Here is a 25,396-nt window from a genome sequence, read left to right as displayed (position 1 = left end):
GTTCTAATGTGTTGTTCAGCGCCTCTCTGTCCTTACTTATTTTTTGTCTGTTTGATCTGTCCTTTGGAGTGAGTGGAGTGTTGAAGTCTCCTAAAATGAATTCATTACATTCTATTTCCCCTTTTAATTCTGTTACTATTTGTTTCACAAATGTAGGTGCTCCTGTGTTGGGTGCGTATATATTTATAATGGTTATATCCTCTTGTTGGGCTGACCCCTTTATCATTATGCAATGTCCTTCTTTGTCTCTTGTGACTTTCTTTGTTTTGAAGTCTGTTTTGTCTGATACAAGTACTGCAACACCTGCTTTTTTCTATTAGTTGCATGAAATATCTCTTTCCATCCCTTCACTTTTAGTCTGTGTATGTCTTTGGGTTTAAAATGTGTCTCTCTCTCTTGTAGGCAGCATATAGATGGGTCTTGCTTTTTGATCCATTCAGTGACTCTATGTGTTTTGATTGGTGCATTCAGACCATTTACATTTAGGATGATTATCGATAGGTGTGTACTTATTGCCATTGCAGGTTTTAGATTCATGGTTACCAAAGGTTCAAGGGTAGGTTTACTTCCTCACTATTTAAGAGTCTAACTTAACTCACTGTATGCTATTACAAACACAATCTAAAGTTTTTTTTTCCCCCTCCTTTTCTTCCTCCTCCATTGTTTGTATATTAGGTATCATATTATACACTCTTTGTGTATCTCTTTTTATTACCTCTGGTGTTGGCTATTTAACCTTTGGAACACTTCCATCTCCAGCAGTCCCCCAGCTGTAGAGATGGTTTTTGGGAGCTGAATTCTCTTAGCTTTTGCTTATCTTGAAATTGTTTAATCCCTCCTTCAAATTTAAATGATAATCTTGCCAGATAAAGTATTCTTGGTTTGAGGCCCTTCTGCTTCATTGCATTAAATATATCATGCTACTCCCTTCTGGCCTGTAAGGTTTCTGCTGAGAAATCTGATGATAGCCTCATGGGTTTTCCTTTGTATGTGATCTTATTTCTCTCTCTTGGTGCTTTTAATATTCTGTCTTTATCCTTGATCTTTGCCATTTTAATTTTTTATCATGAATGGATTTTGAATTTTGTTGAATGCTTTTTCTGCATCTATGGGAATGATCATATGGTTTTTGTCCTTCCTTTTTGTTGATGTGGTGGATGATGTTGATGGATTTTGAAATGTTGTACCATCCTTGCATTATTATATGTCTTGGTGTTGTTCTCTTTGGGTCCCTTTGTGTTGGGAGGTCTGTGTACCTCCATGGCCTGAGAGACTCTCTCCTTCCCCAGATTGGGGAAGTTTTCAGCAATTACTTCCTCAAAGACACTTTCTATCTCTTTTTCTCTCTCTTCTTCTTCTGGTATCCCTATAAATGAATATTGTTCCATTTGGGTTATTCACACAGTTCTCTCAGTATTCTTTCATTCTTAGAGATCCTTTTTTCTCTCTGTGCCTTAGCTTCTTTGTATTCCTCTTCTCTAGTTTCTATTTCATTTTGTCTACCTATCCGTTTTCCTTAGCAGTAAACTCTGTGAAATTCTTACCCCTTTAGTAGCCCTCTCACTTTTAGAAAGTCTCTTAGACTGTCCGCCCAGAACAGCCAGGTATGAATCCCTGTTTTCCACAAGCAGCTGAAATCTCAGTTTCTCCTGAAATTCTGCCTCTGTTAGCTTTCCAACCCCATAATCATAAGAGTATTATGAAGTGTAGGTTTGTGCTCCCAGAGCAGATCTCCAGGGCTAGGTGTTCAGCAGTCCCAGGCCTCCACTCCCTCCCCACTCTGTTTCTCTTCCTCCTGCTGGTGAGCTGGGGTGGGAGAAGGGCTTGGGCCCTGCCAGGTCACAGCTGTGGTACATTATCCTGTTCTATGGTCTGCTCTTTTCTCCAGGTGTATGCAGTCTGGTGCACCCTTCTTGCCTGTTGCTCTTTCAGGATTAGTTGTATTAAATTATATTTTCATACTATATGTGGTTTTAGGACATGTGTCTGTCTCACCTCTTCTCACTGCCATCTTTAATCCAATCCCCCAGCCCTTAAAATTTTAATACTATTAAAAGTATTCATTGAGACAGTGAGTGTGTGTGTGTGTGTGTGGCATTTAAATGTTATGTGGCTAGCTTCCTAAATTTATAATGTGGGTGTATAACTTTTTGGTTAAGCTTTCTGAAATCTATTCTTATATAAATTGTTAAGATTTGGAAATTCAAATCTTACTTTTGACCTAGGAAAACATAAAATGGTATGGTGTATATGTGTGTTTGTGTGTGTGTGAGACAAATGTTTGTGTGTCAAGGCAAGGTCCATATTCAGATTGGAATGTAGTATCTATTGAAAAATAAACTGATTGTAAAGCTGTGTGGTGGGGGAGTGACATTTCATCATATGACATATGTAGTTGGAATCATAGAATACTCACATCCATGGAAGCAGCTAGGCAAGCAAGGAGGGAAATAAATAATAAACTGTTTAGTGAAGAAGAGATAGTAGTATTATTAACTTGATCAAGGAAAAACTGCAGGTGGTGATGTTTGTGAAAGATAACAAGATCAAATTCAGTTTAGTTGAGCAAGCTCTCCTGCAGTCCTTACAAATGCAGTGGATATACTGTAACTAGGTGGAAGATATGATGAAAGGTGAACTGTGGGGCAAAAGTATGTGATGTTAGTAAGTTCTGATCCTCCTCTATTTACACTCAGAATTTCTTCATAGTGGATTAAAACTTACTTGTTAAAAATTTTAAAGCTTACTTGAGTTCAAAAGTTTCAGAAATTATAAGCATTATCTATCACTTCTACAAACTTCAACCTGGTTTAAAATGCTAATTTCATTTAAAGAATTTGGTGACAAAATAAAGGTTTTTTATTTTTTACCTATTAGTTTTTTTTTCTACTATTTTTAACTTTATTAATAATATTTCTTAATTGTTTTTAGGGTTATTTTTGGCTTGATTCAGCTTTTTCCATTGCCAATCAGCAGGGCCCGTTTGCCAGTTGGTAGATACAAATGTTTAAATATGCTTTTTGTGTATTTCTTCAAGAGCTTGCATTAGAAATTTTTATTTTTATGCATATCCATTTGTGATGTTCATGCATGGTTAGCAAAAAGGTTAGGGATGAGTTTTTGTACACTCAAAGATTGGACGATCATGAAACAAACAAACAAAAAAAGAATGACTTGTTAGATTAAACCAGAAATTCACTCATTTTAGCAATGTGTGAGATATAGTTACCAAACTGGAAATATAATGTAATTCTTTGTTGTTCTTTCTGATTAAAGATATTTTATAACCAACATTGACACCTCTTTAATAATACATTTTGGTCTGTCAGTTAACAAATTTTTAGGAACTTTCTTTGAGTGTTTTGATCCTTTTAGCTCCCTGTTTACATTGGTTGTAGACTTGCCATATCTAACATAGTCCTTGGTTCATGGTCAGTGATTAATAAATGTTCATCTAAACATCATCTGATTAGCCAATATAGCATTAATGGTCTTTCATTCTTTTTTTGTTCATTTTATTTTTTTAAATTTTGATATCATTCATATGCAAGCACATGAGCAACATTGTGGTTACTCATTCTCCCCATTATCAAATCCCCACCACATACCCCATTACAGTCACTGTCCATCAGCATAGTAAGATGCTATAGAGCCACTACTTGTCTTCTCTGTGCTATACTTCCTTCCCCATGCCACCCCCATATTATGTGTGCTAATCATAATCCCTTTCCCCCCATCCTCTCCAGTCCCTTTCCCTTTGGTAACTGTTAGTCCATTTTTGAGTTCTGTGATTCCGCTGCTCTTTTGTTCCTTCAGTTTTTACTTTGTTATTATGCTCCACAGATGAGTGAAATCATCTGGTACTTGTCTTTCTCAGCCTGGCTTACTTCACTGAGCATAATGTCCTCTAGCTCCATCCATGTTGTTACAAATGGTAGGATTTGTTTTCTTCTTATGGCTGAATAATATTCCATTGTGCATATGAACTACATCTTCTTTATCCATTCATCTGCTGATGGACACTTAGGTTGCTTCCATTTCTTGGCTATTGTAAATAGTGCTGCGATAAACATAGGGGTGCATCTGTCCTTTTCAAACTGGTCTGCTGCATTCTTAGGGTAAATTTCTAAGAATGGAATTCCTGGGTCAAATGATATTTCTATTTTGAGTTTTTTGAGGAACCTCCATACTGCTTTCCACAATGACTGAACTAATCAACATTCCCACTAGCAGTGTAGGAGTGTTCCCCTCTGTCCACATCCTTGCCAGCATTTGTTGTTGTTTGGGATCTTTCATTCTTAAGGTAATAAACTCATGTGAATTATTTCCAAAGCAAAATGGAAATAATTTTGCTTTTATCCTATAGTCTTGTCTTTTCAACTTCTATGGATGTTTAGAACTATGGAATTTGTTGAATCAGCAATTTAATATTTAACCTGAACTTATTCTGTGTCACATGATAAAAGACATTAATAAAAAATTAGAAGCAGTATTTTATCTTTGCTTGTCACTTTGTTTTCAACCCAACAGTTTTGTTTACTTAGCTAATAGAGTCTGTTTTCATTCAAGAATTTCTTGCACATGAGAAGTTTATTAAGAGAACTAACAGCTTTGGAAACAAAATTTAAATATAAGTACAGTCCACACCTAAGAAAATCCCCGAACACTTAGCTGTATAAATGAAGAAAGGAACCTTTATTTATAAAATGAAAACAATTTATTAGGAAAAAAATAGTCAATTGTAAACCGGTGATAGTTTTTCTCATCATTAGTTGATTCATAAACCTAATTATTAAATATAAGTAAAAATTGTATTAGCTGTATTATAAGGCTATTAGCCAGATATATCTGTAGAAAATTATACTACTACTAATTATAAATGTAATAACAACAATCAGGTATAGTTAATTCTTTTCAAGCATTGTCATTGATCAAGCCTCTTCTTTATTCTTTGAAAAATTTTTAACTAGTCAGTGTTACCTGACTAATTTGATAGTAAATTTAGTTTTAAACACTAATTATATTGAAATATTAGGTCACTTTTTTAGTCAGGATTGAGCACTGTACTTGAAAGAGAAGAATTACTGTTGATCTAGGAATTTAATTAAAACTTTATATTAAGTGGACTCCAAGTATGCAGTTTTCCTGGGTTTTTATGTTTCTGTACATTTTTATCCTTTGATATTGATGACTCATCTGTAGTCAGCATATATTTTGGGAAAAGATTGATCTACATTTTAATTTCATCCCTATCCTATAATAGTTGTGTACACTTTAGTGATATCGTTCTGAATCATTTGCTCATTTGTAAAATGGTGATAGTAATATACCATGCAGGGTTTTGGTTGAGCATTAAAGATACTATAGGCCTTGAAGTAACAGAGGGGTAATTTTTTTGTTTGTGTATGTGCATGTAACTTACGAATATGATCTTGGAGTTGCTCTGAAAAGGTAATTATATGATAATACTAGGAAAATACTAAGAAGACCGGGAGACTAAGTCTTTGGGATTTTAAAATATATTGTATATAAATTCTGGAATGATGGAGTGAGGGGCTTGATAAATACTCTACATAGAAATACAGCAATTTAACTGGTGAAAAATTTTTAAAAAATCATATAAAGCTCTGTAAATTATCCTAAAGGCAAAAGAGAAACTTTCATTCAAGAAAATCTACTGATCATCAAATTAAAACGTTGATGTTTCAAAGGACATCATCAAAAAAATAAGATCATTCTTTGAATGGGAGAAAATATTTGCAGATCATATATGTGATAAAGAAATTTTAACCAGAATATATAAAAAACTCATAACTCAACAATAAAAAGACAAAAAATCCAACTGAAAAATGGACAGAAGATCTGAACAGACTTCAACAACAAAAAAACATAAAGGCCAATAAACATGAAAGGATGTTCAATGTCTCATTAGTCACCAGAGAAATGCAAATCAAAACTGTAGCAAACCTTGTGTCACACACTAGGATGAGTATAAAAAAGGTAATAACAATTGTTAGGACGTAGAAAAATTGGAATCCTCATGTACTGCTGTTGGGAATGTAAAATGATGCCTCCATTTTGGAACAGTTTGAAAGTTCCTTACTGTGTTAAAATTGTAGTCATCATATGACCTAGCAATTTTACTCATAGGGTATATACCCAATGGAAATGAAAATATATATATCTGCATCTTCACAGCAGTATTTTTCATAATAGCAAAAAAGTTGAAACAACCCAGATGTCCATCATCTGATGAATGGATGAACAAAAGATATGCCCTCTTGGTAATGATCAGAGTGAGAATCTCTAGGCTACAGGTCCCCAGCTGCTCCAGCAGAAAGTGGAGCAAAAAGCAAAACAATGGAAGCTTCTTGAACTATGGTAGCGACCCTCAAGTTAAACACATTCAGTAGCAAAGGGTGAAAATCTAACTGGCTAAGGGGTCTTAAGCAACCTTTGACCAATAGTGGTTTATGCTCACCCAGGGGTGACCCCCTAGGTAAGCAGGCTAAAAGATGAAAATGGAAAAAAATCTGAGCAGAGAATCATTTGATGCACACTGTTCTGGAAATAATATTTGTAGAATTAATTTAGCCAAGTAACTAAACAAATAAATAAATGACCAAGCAAATAACTCTGGGGAAGAGGATCAATATCCAGAGTTGCTACAGTATTGTCCAGTCATCAGTGGAAATTTACAAGATACACACAAAAAAAACAGGAAACTGACCCAAACACAAGATGAAAAGTTAGTAAAAGAAATTGCCTTTGAAGGCACTGAATGGAATACTTAGTTGACAAAGTTGCCAAAGAACCTATTTTAAATATGCTCAAAAAGTAAAAGAAACCTTGCTTAGAGATTAAATGAAGACATGAAGAGAATCTCACCAAATAGAGAAGAGTGAATAAAGACATAGAAATAATTAAAAGTAACCTAATGGAAATTCTGGTCTTCAGATAACCAAAATGGAAATTTACTAAAGGATATTAACTAGATTTTAGTGGCCAAAAGAAAGTATTAGTGAATTTAAAAGTAGGACATTAAAGATTATATAATCCAAAGAACAGAGAGAAAAAAGAATGAAGAAAAATTATCAGAACCTTAAAGCAGTGGGGGTTACCATATCGTTTACCAACATATGCATAGTAGGAGTCCAAAAAGAAGAGGAAAGGAGAAGAGAGGGATAGAGAGAATACTTGAAGAAACAATGGCAAAAAATTTAATTTGATGAGAAAAAATTTATAAAGACAATAAACACAGTGTTCCACACTGGACACATTCTTGTCAAAATGTCAATAGCCAAAGCTAAAGAATTTTGAAAACATCAAGAGACAAATGACTCAACATGTACTATCTAAGCTCAATATGATAGTTGACTTATTACCAGAAATAATAGAGACCAAAAGTAGTGGGATGATATATTCAGTGTTGAATGTACAGATCTGTCAACCAGTAGTATTATATCCAGAAAAACTATCTTTGAAAAAATGAAAGCAAAATAAATTCATTCCCACCTAAATAAAAAAGCTGCAAGAATTGGTTGCTAGCAGACTTGCCTTGCAAGATATACTGAAGGAAGTCCTTCAGGCTGAATATATCTGACAGTAGGTAGTAATTGAATCCACACACATAAAAATACAAAGATCAATGACTGGTAAAGGTAATTTATACGTAGGCTATTACAAAGGGCAATATAATCACATATTTATGCTTTCTTCTCTTGACTGACTGAAGAAGGAAATGCATGAAATAGTGTTTATTGTATTACTGGGCTTATTACACATATAAATAATATGTTTGACAAAAACAGGACAGATGAGGTGCATGGGAACAGAGCTGCATTGGAATAAGGAAATGTCACTAGATGATAACTCAGTTCATGGGAAGAAATGCAGAGAATCAGAAAGATTAAATAATAAGCTTAATGTAACAAACTATAATAATGTCTCTTATCTCAAACTCTTTAGAAGACTTAAAATTATATAAAGTACAACAATGTATTCTTGGATTTGTAACATATATGTAGAAGTAATATGTGTGGTAGTACAGCACAGAAAATTGGAGGGAATGGAGCTATATAGGAATGAGGTTTCTGTATAATATTGAAATTAGTTTAGTATAAATCTAAAGTAGATTTTGATAAGATGTATATTGCAAGTCTTAGAGGAAATAAAAAATTATAGTTTTAAGCAATCATTAAGTGAATTAAAATGTTATACTAGAAAATACTCATTTAATGCAAAAGAAAGCAGTAAAGGAGGGATAGGAGAACAGAAGGAATAGAAAACAAAAGAATAGCAGATGGAAATCTAACCATATCTATAACATTTTAAATGTGAATGATTTAAGTAATCCAGTCAAAAGAGAAATTGTCAGATTGGATTTAAAAAATGCAGTATCCAATCATATGCTATCTACTAGAGATACCTGACATTAAGATAAAAACAGGCTGGGAGGAGGAGCCAAGATGGTGGTGTGAGTAGTTCAGTGGAAATCTCCCAAAAACATATTTTTGGAAATACAACAAATACAATGATTCCAAAAAAGAGACACCAATGGGTACAGTACAACAGCCAGGCTACATCTACATCTGCGAGAACTCAGCATCACACAAAGGGGGTAAGATACAAGCCGTGGACCATTGGGACCCGAGCGCCCCTCTACCTCAGCCCCCTGGTGGGAAGAAAGGAGTTATAGTGGGGAGAGAGTGAAAGCCCATGACTGCTAAACAACCAGCTCTAGTAATCCACACCAGGAGCACAGATACACGGTGCATGGTGTGCTGGATATTAGAGAAACAGAAAAGCAAAACCTGCGAGCGGGTCCCTGCAACCAGTGCCCCTGGGACAAAAGAAAAGCGAGTGCTTTTAGCAAGTCTTAAAGGTACAGGGACCTCACAACTGGACGAAGTCATCCCAGCACACTCAGCCCAGAACCTGGGAATCCTGGGGAACTCTAGGTGACCTAATCCACTGGGCAGCAGTGCAGCTCTGAAGCCCCTCACAGTGATAAGCAGCCTGCCTGTCATTCCGCCAACAGGCACAGACCCCGACACACTGGCCAGTAGCAGGAGAGCAACCGAGCATGCTGGTGGTGCCAGAGGGGCTCAGGACCGGCCCACGTGAGCTTGCAGCAGTGGCGGAGGAATGGCCCTTGAGCAGCCATGCCCCCAGCAGCTGCCAAGAATCTCAGCCCAGTGCACAGCTGCCCGGGTCAGACCTAAAGGCCACTGCCAGCACACAGCTGCCCAGTGGGGTGCCACTTTAGCAGGAGAGCACACCCAGTGTGCCTGCCACTCCCCACAGGACTCTGCACTACTCTGATGGAGACCCACCCACAGCAGTTTAGGGAATTAACCCAGAGGCTGCTCCAGGAGTGTGGGTAACTGACACAGGCAGTGGAGAAGGGCAAGGCAAACCAGCAAGCAGGAAAGGATGTTCTCCCAGCTGACAGATGCGCTACCTGCCTACAGCTACCTCTATCACCATAAAGAGGCAGAAGAATTTGGTCCAGTCCAAAATTACCCAGACAACCCCCAAGAGAGGACCTGGGGAGATAGATTTAACCAATCTCCGTGAAAAAGAATTCAAAATAAAGGTTATAACCATGCTGATGGATCTGCAGAGAAATATGCAAGAGCTAAAGGAGCAAGTACAGAGGGAGAATACAGAAATAAGACAATCTCTCGAAGGACTTAAGAGCAAACTGGATGAAGTGCAAGAGGCCGTTAATGGAATAGAAATTAGAGAACAGGAATACAGAGAAGCTGACGCAGAGAAAGATAAAAGGATCTCCAGGAATGAAAGAATATTAAGAGAACTGTGTGACCAATCCAAATGGAACAATATTCCCATTATAGGGGTACCAGAAGAAGAAGAGAGAGAAAAAGGGATAGAGAGTGTCTTTGAAGAAATAATTGCTGAATACTTCCCCAAACTGGGGGAGGAAATAGTCTCTCAGACCATTGGGGTCCAGAGAACTCCCAACACAAGGGACACAAGGAGGACAACACCAAGACATATAATTAAAATGGCAAAGATCAAAGACAAGGACAGAGTATTAAAGGCAGCCAGACAGAGAAAAAAGGTCACCTATAAAGGAAAACCCATCAGGCTATCATCAGACTTCCAAACAGAAACCTTTCAGGGCAGAAGAGAATAGCATGATATATTTAGTGCAATGAAACAGAAGGGCCTTGAACCAAGAATACTGTATCCAGCATGATTATCATTTAAATATGGAGGAGGGATTAAACAATTCCCAAATAATCAAAAGTTGAGGGAATCTGCCTCCCACAAACCACCTCTACAGGGTATTTTAGAGCGACTGCTCTAGATGGAAGCACTCCTAAGGCTAAATGGATGTAACCAGAGAAAATAAAATCACAGCAAAAAAAGCAGACCAATAAAATACTAACTAAAGGCAAAAAAATAAAATCAACTACTCACAAAAGGAGTCAAAGGAAACACAAAAGAACACAGAATAAAACGCCTAACATATAAAGATTGGAGGAGGAGAAATAAGAAGGGAGCGAAAGTATCATCAGACTATGCTTACAATAGCTTAATAACTGAGTTAAGTTAGATAGTTAGATAGTAAAGAAACTAACCTTGAACCTTTGATACCAACAAATCTAAAGCCTGCAATGGCAATAAGTACATATCTCTCAATAATCACCCTAAATGTAAATGGACTGAATGCACCAATCAAAAGACACAGAGTAACAGAATGGATAAAAAACCAAGACCCATCTATATGCTGCTTACAAGAGACTCACCTCAAACTCAAAGACATACACAGACTAAAAGTCAAGGGATGGAAAAAGATATTTCATGCACCCAACAGGGAGAAAAAAAGCAGGTGTAGGAGTACTAGTATCAGAGAAAATAGACTTCAAAACAAAGAAAGTAACAAGAGATAAAGAAGGACATTACATAATGATAAAAGGGGTCAGCCCAACAAGAGGATATAATCATTATAAATATGTATGCACCCAATACAGGAGCACCAACATATGTGAAACAAATACTGACAGAATTAAAGGAGGAAATAGAATGCAATGCATTTGTTCTAGGAGACATCAACACATCACTCACTCCAAAGGACAGATCCACCAGACAGAAAATAAGTAAGGACACAGAGGCACTGAACAACACACTAGAACAGATAGATTTAACAGACATCTACAGAACCCTACACCCAAAAGCAGCAGGATACACATTCTTCTCAAGTGCACATGGAACATTCTCCAGAATAGATCAAATACGATGCCACAAAAAGAACCTCAGTAAACTTAAAAAGATTGAACTTCTACCAACCAACTTCTCAGACCACAAAGGCATAAAACTAGAAATTAATTGTACCAATAAAACAAAAAGGCTCACAAACACATGGAGGCTTAACAACATGCTTCTAAATAACCAATGGATCACTGACCAAATTAAAACAGAGATCAAGCAATATATGGAGACAAATAACACTGACAGCATAAAGCCCCAACTTCTGTGGGATGCAGCGAAGGCAGTTCTAAGAGGAAAGTACATAGCAATCCAGGCCTAACTAAAGAAGGAAGAACATTCCCAAATGAATAGTTTAAAGTCATAATTATTGAAACTGGAAAAAGAAGAACAAATGAAGCCCAAAGTCAGCAGAAGGAGGGGGCATAATAAAGATCAGAGAAGAAATAAATAAAATTGAGAGCAATAAAATAATAGAAAAAAATTAATGAAAACAAGAGCTGGTTCTTTGAGAAAACAAACAAAACAGATAAACCCCTAGCCAGACTTATTAAGAGAAAAAGAGAATCTACACATATCAGCAGAATCAAAAATGAGAAAGGAAAAGTCATGATGGACCCCACAGAAATACAAAATATTATTAGAGAATACTACAAAAATCTATATCCTAACAAGCTGCAAAACCTAGAAGAAATGGACAACTTCCTAGAAAGATACAACCTCTCAAGACTGACCAAGGAAGAAACAGAAAATCTAAACAGACCAATTACCAGCAAAGAAATTTAATCGGTAATCAAAAAACTACCCAAGAACAAAACCCCCACGCTGGATGGATTCACTGCTGAATTTTATCAGACATATAGAGAAGACATGATACCCATTCTCCTTAAAGTTTCCCCAAAAATAGAAAAGGAGGAAATACTTCCAAATTCATTCTATGAAGCCAGCATCACTGTAATACCAAAACCAGGCAAAGACCTCACGAAAAAAGAAAATTACAGACCAATATCTCTGATGAACATAGATGCAAAAATACTCAGCAAAATATTAGCAAAGTGAATTCAAAAATACATCAAGAGGGTCATACACCATGATCAAGTGGGATTTATCTCAGAGATGCAATGATTGTACAACATTCGAAAATCCATCAACATCATCCACCACATCAACAAAAAGAAGGACAGAAACCACATGATCACTTTCCATAGATGCTGAAAAAGCATTCGACAAAATTCAGCATCCATTCATGATAAAAACTCTCAACAAAATGGGTATAGAGGGCAAGTACCTCCACATAATAAAGGCCATATATGACAACCCACAGCCAACATCATACTGAACAGTGAGAAGCTGAAAGCTTTTCCTGTAAGATTGGGAGCAAGACAGGGATACCCACTCTCCCCACTGTTATTCAGTATAGTACTGGAGGTCCTAGCCATGGCAATCAGACAAAACAAAAAAATACAAGGCATCCAGATTTGTAAAGAGGAAGTAAAACTGTCCCTGTTTGCAGATGACATGATATTGTACATAAAAAACCCTAAAGACTCCATTCCAAAACTACTAGAACTGATACCTGAATTCATTAAAGTTGCAGGATACAAAATTAATACACAGAAATCTGTTGCTTTCCTATACACTAACTAGCAGAAAGAGAAATCAGGAAAACAATTCCATTCACAATTGCATCAAAAAGAATAAAATACCTAGGAATAAACTTAACCAAGGAAGTGAAAGACCTATACCCTGAAAACTACAAGACATTCTTAAGAGAAATTATAGAGGACACTAACAAATGGAAATTCATCCCATGATCAAAGCTAGGAAGAATTAATATTGTCAAAATGGCCATCCTGCCCAAAGCAATCTACAGATTCAATGTAATACCTATCAAAATACCAACAACATTCTTCAACAAACTGGAACAAATAGTTTTAAATTTCATATGGAACCACAAAAGACCCCGAATAGCCAAAGCAATCCTGAGAAAGAAGAATAAAGCAGGGGGCATCTCGCTTCCCACCTTCAAGCTGTAGTACAAAGCCACAGTAATCAAGACAATTTGGTACTGGCACAAGAACAGAGCCACAGACCAGTGGAACAGAATAGAGACTCCATACATTAACCCAAACATATATGGTCAATTAATATATGATAAAGGAGCCATGGACATGCAATGGGGAAATGACAGCCTCTTCAACAGCTGGTGTTGGCAAAAATGGACAGCTACATATAAGAGAATGAAACTGGATCACTGTCTAACCCCATACACAAAAGTAAATTAGAAATGGATCAAAGACCTGAATTTAAGTAATGAAACCATAAAAGTCTTGGAGGGAAACAGGCAAAAATCTCTTGGACATAAACATGAGTGACTTCTTCACGAACGTATCCCCCTGGGCAAAGGAAACAAAAGCAAAAATGAACAAGTGGGGCTATATCAAGATGAAAAACTTTTGTACAGCTAAGGACACCACCAAGATAACAAAAACGCATCCTACAGTATGGGAGAATATATTCATAAATGAAAGATCCGATAAAGGGTTGACATCCAAAATATATAAAGAGCTCATGCACCTCAACAAACAAAAAGGAAATAATCTAATTTAAAAATGGGCAGAGTTGCTGAACAGACAGTTCTCCAAAGAAGAAATTCAGATGGCCAACAGGCACATGAAAAGATGCTCACATTGCTAATCATCAGAAAAATGTGAATTAAAACCACAGTGAGATATCACCTCACACCAGTAAGGATCGCCAGCATCCAAAAGACAAATAACCAAAAGACAAATAACCAATGTTGGCGATGTTGTGGAGAAGGGGGAACCCTCCTGCACTGCTGGTGGTAATGTAAACTAGTTCAACCATTGTGGAAAGCAGTATGGAGGTTCCTCTAAAAGCTCAAAATAGGAATTCCACTTCTAGGAATTTACCCTAAGAATGCAGCAGCCCAGTTTGAAAAAGACTTATGCACCCCTATGTTTATCGCAGCACTATTTACAATAGCCAAGAAATGGAAGCAACCTAAGTGTCCATCAGTAAATGAATGGATAAAGAAGATGTGGTACATATACACAATGGAATATTATTCAGCCATAAGAAAACAAATCCTACCATTTGCAACAACATGGATGGAGCTAGAGGGTATTATGCTCAGTGAAATAAGCCAGGTGGAGAAAGACAAGTACCAAATGATTTCACTCATTTGTGGAGGATAAGAATAAAGAAAAAACTGAAGGAACAAAACAGCAGCAGAATTACAGAACCCAAGAATGGACTAACAGTTACCAAAGGAAAAGGGACTGGGGAGGATGGGTGGCAAGAGAGGGATAAGGAGGGGAAAAAGAAAGGGGGCATTATGAATAGCATGTATAATGTGGCAGAGGCGTGGGGAGGGCTGTGCAACACAGAGAAGACATGTAGTGATTCTACAGCATCTTACTATGCTGATGGACAGTGACTGTGATGGGGTTTCAGGGGGAGACTTGGTGATGGGGGGTGTCTAGTAAACATAATGTTCCTCATGTAACTGTAGATTAATTATACAAAAAAAAAAGAAGAAAAAAGGCTGGAAGAGAAAGGATGGAAAAAGTACCATGCATACAACTACAAAGATGTATAGTGTATATACTAATATCAGACAATATATAAATTAGAACATAAATGGTATGAGAGATAAAGAGGAATATCTCATGATGATAAAAGGGTTAATTCACCAAGATCTAACATATAAACATATATGGACCTCACAACAGAATTCCAATATGGGTGGAACAAAAACTGAAAGAATTAAAGGAAGAAATAGACAACAGTAAGAATTGGAGACTTATATATTCCACTTTCAATAATCAGTAGAACAACTTGGAAGAAGATGAACAAATACAAGGAAGACTCAACAATACTATAAACAAACTAGACCTAACAGCTATCTGTGTAATACCCCGCCCATCACCAGCAGAATACATGTTGTTCTCAAATGCACATGAAACATTCTTATGGATAGATCATATGGTAGGCCATAAAACAAACCTCAATAACTTTAAAAAGTATTGAAATCATACTGTTATGTTCTTTGATAACAATGGAGTTAAATTAGAAATCAACAGACAGAAATGTGAGAAATTTGAAAGAAATTTGAAATCAAATTAAAAATATGGAAAAATTAAACAATAAACTCCTAAATGACCAATGAATCAAAAAAGAAATCACAAAGGAATTAGAAAATACTTTGGGATTTATGAAAATTAAAACAACATGCCAAACCTTTTGGAGTGCAGCTGATAGAGGGAAGTTCATAGTTGTAGCCAGGTATAATAAAAAACAAAACTCCCTGAATTAATAGCCTAACCTGCTACCTTAAGAAACTAGAAAAAGGAGAACAAGTACAACTCAATACAAGTAAACGAAGAGAAGCAAAAAAGAGTAATGCAGAAATAAGAGAAATAATAATTCAAAATAATAGAGGAAATCAGTGAAACCAAAAGTTGGTTCTTTGAAAAGATAACTAAATTGCTATCATTTAGGTGGACTGACCAAGGGAGAAAGAGAGGAGACTCAAATTTTTAAAATCATGAATGAAAGAGGGGAAAGAACTACTGACTGTACAGAAATAAAATGAATTATAAGGGAATACTTTAACTAGATGCAAACAAATTACATAATTTAAGTGAAATGGACCGATTTCTAGAAAGCCACAGACTACCAAAAGTGGAGAGAAGAAACAAAGTCGGGTAGACCTATAAAAATCAAAGAGATTGATTTAGTAATCCAGAAACTTCTCACAAAGAAAATCCCAGGCCTATGTTGCTTCACTGGTGAACTTAGTAAATGTTTAAGAAGAATTAACACCAATTCTTCAAAGATTCTTTCAAAAAACAGAAGAGGAGGTAACACTTCCCATTTCATTCTATGAATTAAGTATTATTATCCTCATAACAAAACCAGACAAAGACATCACAAGGAAAAAACAACTGAGACTAGTATCCCTTTTAAATATAAATGCCCAATTCATTAATACTACACTAGCAAACTGACTCCAGCAAGACATAAAAATATTTTACACCGTGATCAAGTGGGATTTATTCCAGGGATGTAAGACTGGTTTAACATCTGGAAATAAACTACTATGGTATACTTTATTAATAGAATGACAGAAACCAAATGATCATCTAAATCATGAAAACATTTGATAAAAGTCATCATCTGTTCATGGTAAAAATGCTCAACAAATTAAGAATAGAAAGGAACTTCCTCCATCTGATAAAGACCACCTGTGAAAAAACAACTAACATCAACGTTGGTGGGAAAGGCTGAACATTTTCTCCCCTAAATCAGGAACAAGACAAGGATGTATTCTCTTACTATGTGTAGTCAACATTGTACTGGACCTTCTGGCCAGGGCAGTTAGGCAAGAAAAAGAAATAAAAGACATCCATTTTGGAAAGGAAGTAGTAAACTGTCTTTTTGCAGATGATTTGATTTTGTATATTAGAAAATTCTAAGGAATGAATGCACACACAAAACTATAGAACTAATAAATGTGTTTAGCCAAGTTGCAGGATACAATGCAACATCGATACACCAAAGCAGTTGTATTTCTCTGCATTACAATGAACAATCCAAAATTGAAATTAAGGAAACAATTCCACTTATAAGAGTTAACATTGTTCATTATGAAAGTGTTCATACTTCTCAAGTTGATGTGTAGTTTAATGCACTCTCTATCAATATCCCAGCTGGCTTATTGCAGAAATTGGCAGGTTAATCCTGAAATTCATATGGTAATGTAAGAGAATTAGAAGAGACAAATAATCCTTATTTTATTTTTGCTATCATTAATCTACAATTACATGAAGAACACTGTGTTTACCAGGCTCCCCCCCTCATCAAGTCCCCCCCACACCCCACTACAGTCACTGTCCATCAGTGTAGCAAGATGCTGTATAATCACCACCTGTCTTCTCTGTGTTGTACAGACCTCCCCGTACCCCCCCACAACACTATACATGCTAATCGTAATGCCCCCTTTCTTTTTCCCCGACCATATCCCTCCCTTCCCACCCATCATCCCCAGTCCCTTTCCCTTTGGTAACTGTTAGTCCATTCTTGGGTTCTGTGAGTCTTCTGCTGTTTTGTTCCTTCAGTTTTTCTTTGTTCTTACACTCCACATATGAGTGAAATCATTTGGTACTTGTCTTTCTCCGCCTGGCTTATTTCACTGAGCATAATACCCTCTAGTTCCATCCATGTTGTTGCAAATGGTAGGATTTGTTTTCTTCTTATAGCCGAATAATATTCCATTGTGTATATGTACCACATCTTCTTTATCCATTCATCTACTGATGGACATTCAGATTGTTCAAAATAATCTTGGAAAAAGAATAATAGTTCTGAATTTAAAAGCTTACTACAAAGGTAAAGTAATGAATAGATTGTGGTATTGGCATAATAAACATATAGATGAATGGACAATGATTGAGTGGCCAGAAATAAACCCTTAAAATTACATCTAATTGACTTTTGAAAAGGGTGCTAAGCGAATTCACTGGGGAAAGAATGGTATTGATAGTCTGTTGATAGCATGTACTGTAGTTAATTTAACTATTTAACTTTAATTTTAGACACTCAGTGGATACTCAGTATTGTCTAGGTGCTAGGGATACACTGGTGGGGACAAAGAAAAAAAGACCGTATTTCCTCCTCTTGTGGAGCTTAAATTCTATGAGACAGGCAAAAGACCTAATCAAATACGCATAGAATCATAGTTGTGGTAATTGTTCAAAGAATCTAATAGAAGGAATTAACATAGTCAGGGAGGTGAAGGATAGCTCTTCAGAAAAAAATGATAATTGAACAGACATCTAAAAATTGATTAGTTTATATTTTAAGGATGTGATTTTTTTGTCCTGTGATATCTATTCTCTAATTTCTTCTGTGTCTTTAAGTACTTTCACTCTAGTGCCTCTTTCTCATCAGCTTTTAAACATGCTTAAATTTCTCACATATTCAGACATCAAAACAGCTCTTCTCTATGTGAACTCATCTTTCCAACTTCTGTCCTTTATTTCTCCTCCCATTTTTTTTCTTATGGTATCATTGATATACAGTCTTATGCTCAGGTTTCACATGAGCAACATTGTGGTTACTAGATTCCCCCTATTATCAAGTCCCCACCACATACCCCATTATAGTCACTGTCCATCAGCATAGTAAGATGCTTCAGTGTCACTGATTGTCTTCTCTGTGCTAAACTTCCTTCCCCGTGCCCCCACTATATAATGTGTGCTAGTCATAACGACCCTTAATCCCGTTATCCCTCCCTTCCCACCCATCATCCCCAGTCCCTTTCCCTTTGGTAACTATTAGTCCATCCTTGGGTTCTGTGATTCTGCTGCTGTTTTGTTCCTTCAGTTTTTGCCTTGTTGTTAGACTCCACAGATGAGTGAAATCATTTGGTACTTATCTTTCTCAGCCTGGCTTATTTCACTGAGCATAATACCTTCTAGCTCCATCCATGTTGTCGCAAATGGTAGGATTTGTTTTCTTCTTATGGCTGAATAATATTCCACTGTACATATGTACCACATCTCCTTTATCCATTCATCTACTGATGGACACTTAGATTGTTTCCATATCTTGGCTATTGTAAATAGTGCTGCGATAAACATAGGGGTGCATATGTCTTTTTGAATCTGTGATCCTGTTTTCTTAGGGTAAATTCCTAGGAGTGGAATTCCTGGGTCAAATGATATTTCTATTTTGAGTTTTTTGAGGAACCTCCATACTGCTTTCCACAATGGTTGAACTAATTTACATTCCCCCCAGCAGTGTAGGAGGGTTTCCCTTTCTCCACATCCTTGCCAGCACTTGTTGTTTGTCTTTTGGATGTTGGCCATCCTAACACGTGTGAGATGATAGCTCATTGTGGTTTTAATTTGCATTCCCTGTTAAATAGCTAATGAGGAGCATTATTTCATGTGCCTGTTGGCCATCTGAATTTCTTCTTTGGAGAAGTGTCTGTTCATATCCTCCACCCATTTTTTAATCAGATTATTTGCTTTTTGGGTATTGAGGCCTGTGAATACTTTATATATTTTGGATATTTACCGCTGTCAGATATATTGTTTTCAAATATATTCTCCCATACTGTAGGATGCCTTTTTGTTCTACTAATGCTGTACTTGGCTGTACAGAAGCTTTTTAGTTTGATGTTGTCCCATTTGTTCATTTTTGCTTTTGTTTCCCTTGCCTGTGGATATGTGTTCAGGAAAAGTTGCTCATGTTTATATTTGAGATTTTTGCCCATGTTTTCTTCTAAGAATTTTATGGTTCTATGACTTCCATTCGGGTCTTTGATCCATTTTGAGTTTACTTTTGTGTATGGAGTTAGACAGTAATGCAGTTTCATTCTCTTAATTTTAGCTGTCCAGTTTTACCAACACCAGTTGTTGAAGAGGCTGACATTTCCCCATTGTATATCCCTGGCTCCTTTATCACATGCTTGGGTTTCTATCTGGGCTCTTAATTCTTGTCTATTGATCTAAAGGTCTTTTCTTGTGCCAGTACAAAATTGTCTTGATTACAGTGGCTTTGTAGTAGAGTTTGAAGTTGGGGAGTGTAATCCCCCCAGCTTTATTCTTCCTTCTCATGATTGCTTTGGCTATTTGGGGTCTTTTGTGGTTCCATTTGAATTTTAGAACTACTTGTTCTTGTTCATTGATGAATGCCATTGCAGTTTGATAGGAATTGCATTGAATCTATAGATTGCTTTAGGCAGGATGGCCATTTTAACAATATTAATTTTTCCTATCCATGAGCACAGGATGTATTTCCATTTATTGGTGTCTTACTTAATTTCTCTCATGAGTGTATTGTAGTTTTCAGGGTGTAGGTCTTTTATCTCCTTGGTTAGGTTTATTCCTAGGTATTTTATTCTTTTTGACTCAATTCTGAATGGAATTGTTTTCCAATTTCTCTTTCTGCTAGTTCATTGTTAGTATATAGGAATGCAACAGAATTCTGTGTGTTGATTGTATATCTTTCAACTTTGCTGAATTCAGTTATTAGCTCTGGTAGTTTTGGAGTGGATTCTTTAGGGATTTTTATGTACAATATCATGTCATCTGCAAATAGGGACAGTTTAACTTCTCCCTTACCAATCTGAATACCTTTTATTTCTTTGTGTTGTCTGATTGCCATGGCTAGGACCTCCAGAACTATGTTGAATAGAAGTGGGGAAAGTGGGCATCCTTGACTTGTTCCCAACCTTAAAGGAAAAGCTTTCAGCTTCTCGGTGTTTGGTATGATGTTGGCTGTGGGTTTGTCATATATGACTTTTATTATGTTGAGTTATTTGCCCTCTATACCCATTTTGTTGAGAGTTTTTATCATGAATGGATGCTGAATTTTGTCGTATGCTTTTTCAGCATCTATGGAAATGATCATGTGGTTTCTGTCCTTCTTTTTGTTGATGTGGTGGATGATGTTGATGGATTTTTGAATGTTGTACAATCCTTGCATCTCTGAGATGAATCCCACTTGATCATGGTGTATGATCCTCTTGATGTATTTTTGAATTCAGTTTGCTAATATTTTGCTGGGTATTTTTGCATGTATCTTCATCAGGAATATTGGTCTGTAATTTTCTTTTTTTGTGCTGTCTGCCTGGTTTTGGTATTTGAGTGATGTTGGCCTTATAGAATGAGTTTGGAAATATTCCCTCCTCTTCTATTTTTTGGAAAACTTTAAGGATAATGCATATTAGGTATTCACTGTGTGTTTGATAAAATTCAGTGGTGAAGCCATCTGGTCCAAGGTATTTTGTTCTTGGGTAGTTTTTGATTACCAGTTCAATTCCATTGCTGGTAATTGACCTATTCAGATTTTCTGTTTCTTGTTGGGTCAGCCTTTATAAGTTATGTTTTCTTAAAAACTCGTCCATTTCTTCTAGGTTATCCAGTTTTTTAGCATATGATTTTTCATAGTATTCTCTAATAATTCTTTGTATTTCTGTGGGGTCTGTAGTGATTTTTCCTCTCTCATTTCTGATGCTGTTCATGTGTGCAGACTCTCTCTTTTTCTTGATAAGTCTGGCTAGGGGTTTATCTATTTTGTTAATTTTCTCAAAGAACCAGCTCCTGCTTTCATTGATTCTTTCTACTGTTTTATTCTTCTCAATTTTATTTATTTCTTTTCTGATCTTTATTATGTCCCTTCTTCTACTGACTTTGGGTCTCATTTGTTCTTCTTTTTCTAGTCATTAATTGTGAGTTTAGACTCTTTGTAAAGGATTGTTAATCTTTTCTGAAATAGGCCTCTATTGCAGTTTACTTCCCTTTTAGCATGGTCTTCACTGCATCCCACAGATTTTGTGGTGTTAAATTAGTGTTTTCTTTCGTCTCCATATATTGCTTTATCTCTCTTTTTATTTGGTCATTGATTCATTGATTATTTAGGAGCATGTTGTTAAGCCTCTATTTGTTTGTGGACTTTTTTGTTTTCTTTGCATAATTTGTTTCTAGTTTCATACCTTTGTGGTCTGGGAAGCTAATTGGTACAATTTCAATTGTTCTGAATTTACAGAGGCTCTTTTTGTGGCCTTATATATAATCTATTCTTGAAAATGTTCCATGCATGCTTGGAGAAGAATATGTATCCTCCTGCTTTTGCATGGAGTGTTCTGTAGATCTGTTAGGTCCATCTGTTCTAATGTGTTCAGGGCCTCTTTCTCCTTACTTATTTTCTGTCTGGTTGATCTGTCCTTTGGAGTGAGTGGTGTGTTGAAGTCTGCTAAAATGCATTCATTGCATTCTATTTCCTCCTTTAATTCTGTGTCTGTTTCACCTATGTAGGTGCTCCTATGTTAGGTGCACAGATATTTATAATGGCTATATCCTCTTGTTGGACTGACCCCTTTATCATTATGTAATGTCCTTCTTTGTCTCATGTTACTTTCTTTGTTTTGATGTCTATTTTGTCTCATACAAGTACTGCAACTACTGTTTCTTTCTCCATATTATTTGCATGAAATATCTTTTTCCATCCCTTCACTTTTTGTCTATGTATATCTTTCAGTTTGAAGTGAGACTCTTGTAGGCAGCATGAGATGGATCTTGTTTTTTATCCATTCAGTAGCTCTGTCTTTTAATTGGTGCATTCAGTCCATTTATATTTAGGGGGATTATTGATAGATATGTGCTTATTGCCATTGAAGGCTTCAGGTTCATGGTTACCTAAGGTTCAAAGATGGGTTCTTTACTAGCTAACAGTCTAACTTAACTGACTTCATACACTATTTTAAGCTCCGTCTAAAGGTTCTTTTCTTTCTCCTCTCCCTTCATTTTCTTCCTCCTCCATTCTTTATATATTAGGTATCATATTCTGTACTCTTTGTGTATTGCTTGACTGACTTTGGGGGTAGTTGATTTAATTTTGCATTTGCTTAGTAATTAATTGGACTACTTCATTTACTGTGGTTTTATTGTCTCTGGTGACAGCTATTTAGCCTTAGAAACACTTCCATCTATATCATTCCATCCAAAATACACTGTAGAGATGGTTTGTGAGAGGTAAATTCTCTAAACTTTTGCTTATCTGGAAATTGTTTGATCCTTCCTTCAAATTAAATGATAGTCTTGCTGGATAGAGTATTCTTGGTTTGAGGCCCTTCTGTTTCATTGCATTAAATATATCATGCCATTCTCTTCTGGCCTGTAAGGTTTCTGTTGAGAAGTCTGATGATAGCCTGATGGGTTTTCCTTTGTACGTGTTCTTTTTTCTCTCTAGCTGCTTTTAACACTCTGTCCTTGCCATGTCCTTTGCCATTTTTATTATTATATTTCTCAGTGTTGTCTTCCTTGAGTCCCTTGTTTTGGGAGATCTGTGCACCTCCATGGCCTGCAGGACTATTTCCTTCCTGAGATTGGGGAAGTTTTCAGCAATGACCTCCTTAAAGACACTTTCTCTACCCCTTTTTCTCTCTTGTCTTCTTCTGGTACCCCTATAATGCAAATATTGTTCCATTTGGATTGGTTATAGAGTCCTTTCAATATTCTTACATTCCTAGAGATCCCTTTTTCTCTCTGTGCCTCAGCTTCTTTGTATTCATGTTGTGTTATTTCTATTTCATTTACCATCTCTTCTACTTCATCTAATCAGGCTTTAAATCCCTCCATTGTGTTTCATTTCAGATACTATATTTTTCAAAGTTTCTATCTCTTTCTTGAATTCCTCCCTGAGTTATTGAATATTTTTCTGTAGCTTCATGAGCATGTTTATGATTTTTATTTTGAAATCTCTTTAAGGAAGGTTGGTGAGTTCAGTTTCACTTGGCCCTCTTGCTGGGTTTTGTGGGATTATGGATGAAACCAGGTTCCTTTGACATTTCATATTTGTATGTAGCACCCTCTATTGCCCAGAAGCTCTACTCTTTGGAGCTGCTCACCCCCTGGTGTGATGCATGGGGTCACAGGTTAGTGGCACTGGTGCCTGTTGGGAAGAGAGCTCTTTTCCTGCTTCCTGGCCACAGTGCCTGCCTCCACTGCTAGGGCCTGTGGGTGGATTGCAGAGGGAGCAGCCTATGTGTTACATCCTTGTAGCTCCGTAGGTGTAACCACCCTCCAGCTGGCCTGGCACAATGGTGGGAGCAGCAGGTTTCCAAGCAAGTGCTAGCTGGGAGGAATGAGTGGCATGCTGCACAAGGCAGGGCCTTGGAGCTGCATTGCCAGCCAGGGGGATGGAGCACCTGAAGCTCCTTAAAGTTCCCAACCTTCTAGGCCTCCACCCATTCCCTGCTTCATTTCTCTTCTTCCTGCTGGTGAGCTGGTGTAGGGAAGGGCTTGGGTCCTGCTTGATCATGGCTTTGGCACTTTACCCTTTTTTGTGAGGTCTGCTCTTTTCCCCAGATGCAGGCAGCCTGACATGGCATTCTTTCCTGTTGCTCTTTCAGGATTAGTTGTATTTGCTATATTTTCATAATGTGTGTTGTTTTGGGAGGAGGTTTCTGTCTCACTTCTCCTGCTGCCATCTTTTTTTTTTTGAGAGGGCATCTCTCATATTTATTGATCAAATGGTTGTTAACAACAATAAAATTCTGTATAGGGGACTCAATGCACAATCATTAATCAACCCCAAGCCTAATTCTCAACAGTCTCCAATCTTCTGAAGCATAATGAACAAGTTCTTACATGGTGAACAAGTTCTTACTTAGTGAATAAGTTCTTACATGGTGAACAGTGCAAGGGCAGTCATATCACAGAAACTTTCAGTTTTGATCACATCATGAACTATAAACAATCAGGTCAGATATGATTATTCGTTTGATTTTTATACTTAATTTATATGTGAATTGCACGTTTCTCCCTTATTATTATTATTATTATTATTTTTAAATAAAATGCTGAAGTGGTAGGTAGATGCAAGATAAAGGTAGAAAACATAATTTAGTGCTGTAAGAGGGCAAATGTAGATGATCAGGTCTGTGCCTATAGACTAAGTATTAATCCAAGCTAGACAAGGGCAACAAAACATCCACGGATGCAGAAGGTTTCTCTCAAAACAGGGGGTGAGGTTCTAAGCCTCACCTCTGCTGATCCCCAATTTCTCACCTGATGGCCCCCCTGTGACTGTGCCTGTCTTAGGTTGTTCCTCCCTTGAGGAATCTTACCCGTCTCTGGCTAACCAGTCATCTTCCTCGGCCATACAGGGAAATGTAAAGTTGGTAAGTGAGAGAGAAGCAATATTCTTTGAAAAGGTTAGCTTTTTACTTCTTTGCAGATTTATGCCCTGTGGCTTCTATTCCTGCCGCCATCTTTAAGCCGCACTCTGATCTCTTACCTTGGTTTTCATGACACTGTTCTCGTTTGTTTTTCAATCTTTGCTTACTTTGTATTTTCTAATTATTAAGTTTGAAGTTCTTAAGGCTTTGTCCTAGGCTTTTTTCTGTTTTTTATCAAACATTCTCAAAGGCACGCTTCAGATAATACCTGTAGATGATTCACAAACCTTTATCTACCTTCTTTTCTGAGCTTTACACCATTGTGCCCATCTGCCACCCATATTTTTCTACTCTATTTGTTCTTTCTTAATTGAAATATATTTAGTGAGGGGCTATTTTTTTTCCAGGTATTTTAGTGGTACTAGGAGTGTCTTAAAAGTATTT

The 25,396-nt window shown here is 36.7% G+C and overlaps 1 protein-coding gene across 8 annotated transcripts in view; it reads left to right on the top strand.

The window, feature by feature from the left end:
* Window positions 1–25,396, top strand: part of CCDC171 (coiled-coil domain containing 171) — a 353,248-nt gene that overhangs the window by 94,504 nt on the left and 233,348 nt on the right. The gene's annotated exons all lie outside the window — the stretch shown is intronic.

The sequence above is a fragment of the Manis javanica genome, chromosome 2 (assembly GCF_040802235.1).
Source record: "Manis javanica isolate MJ-LG chromosome 2, MJ_LKY, whole genome shotgun sequence".
In the NCBI taxonomy this organism is placed as follows: Eukaryota; Metazoa; Chordata; class Mammalia; order Pholidota; family Manidae; genus Manis; species Manis javanica.
Note: the sequence above shows the minus strand (reverse complement) of the source record. Positions and strands in the feature narration are given on the sequence as shown.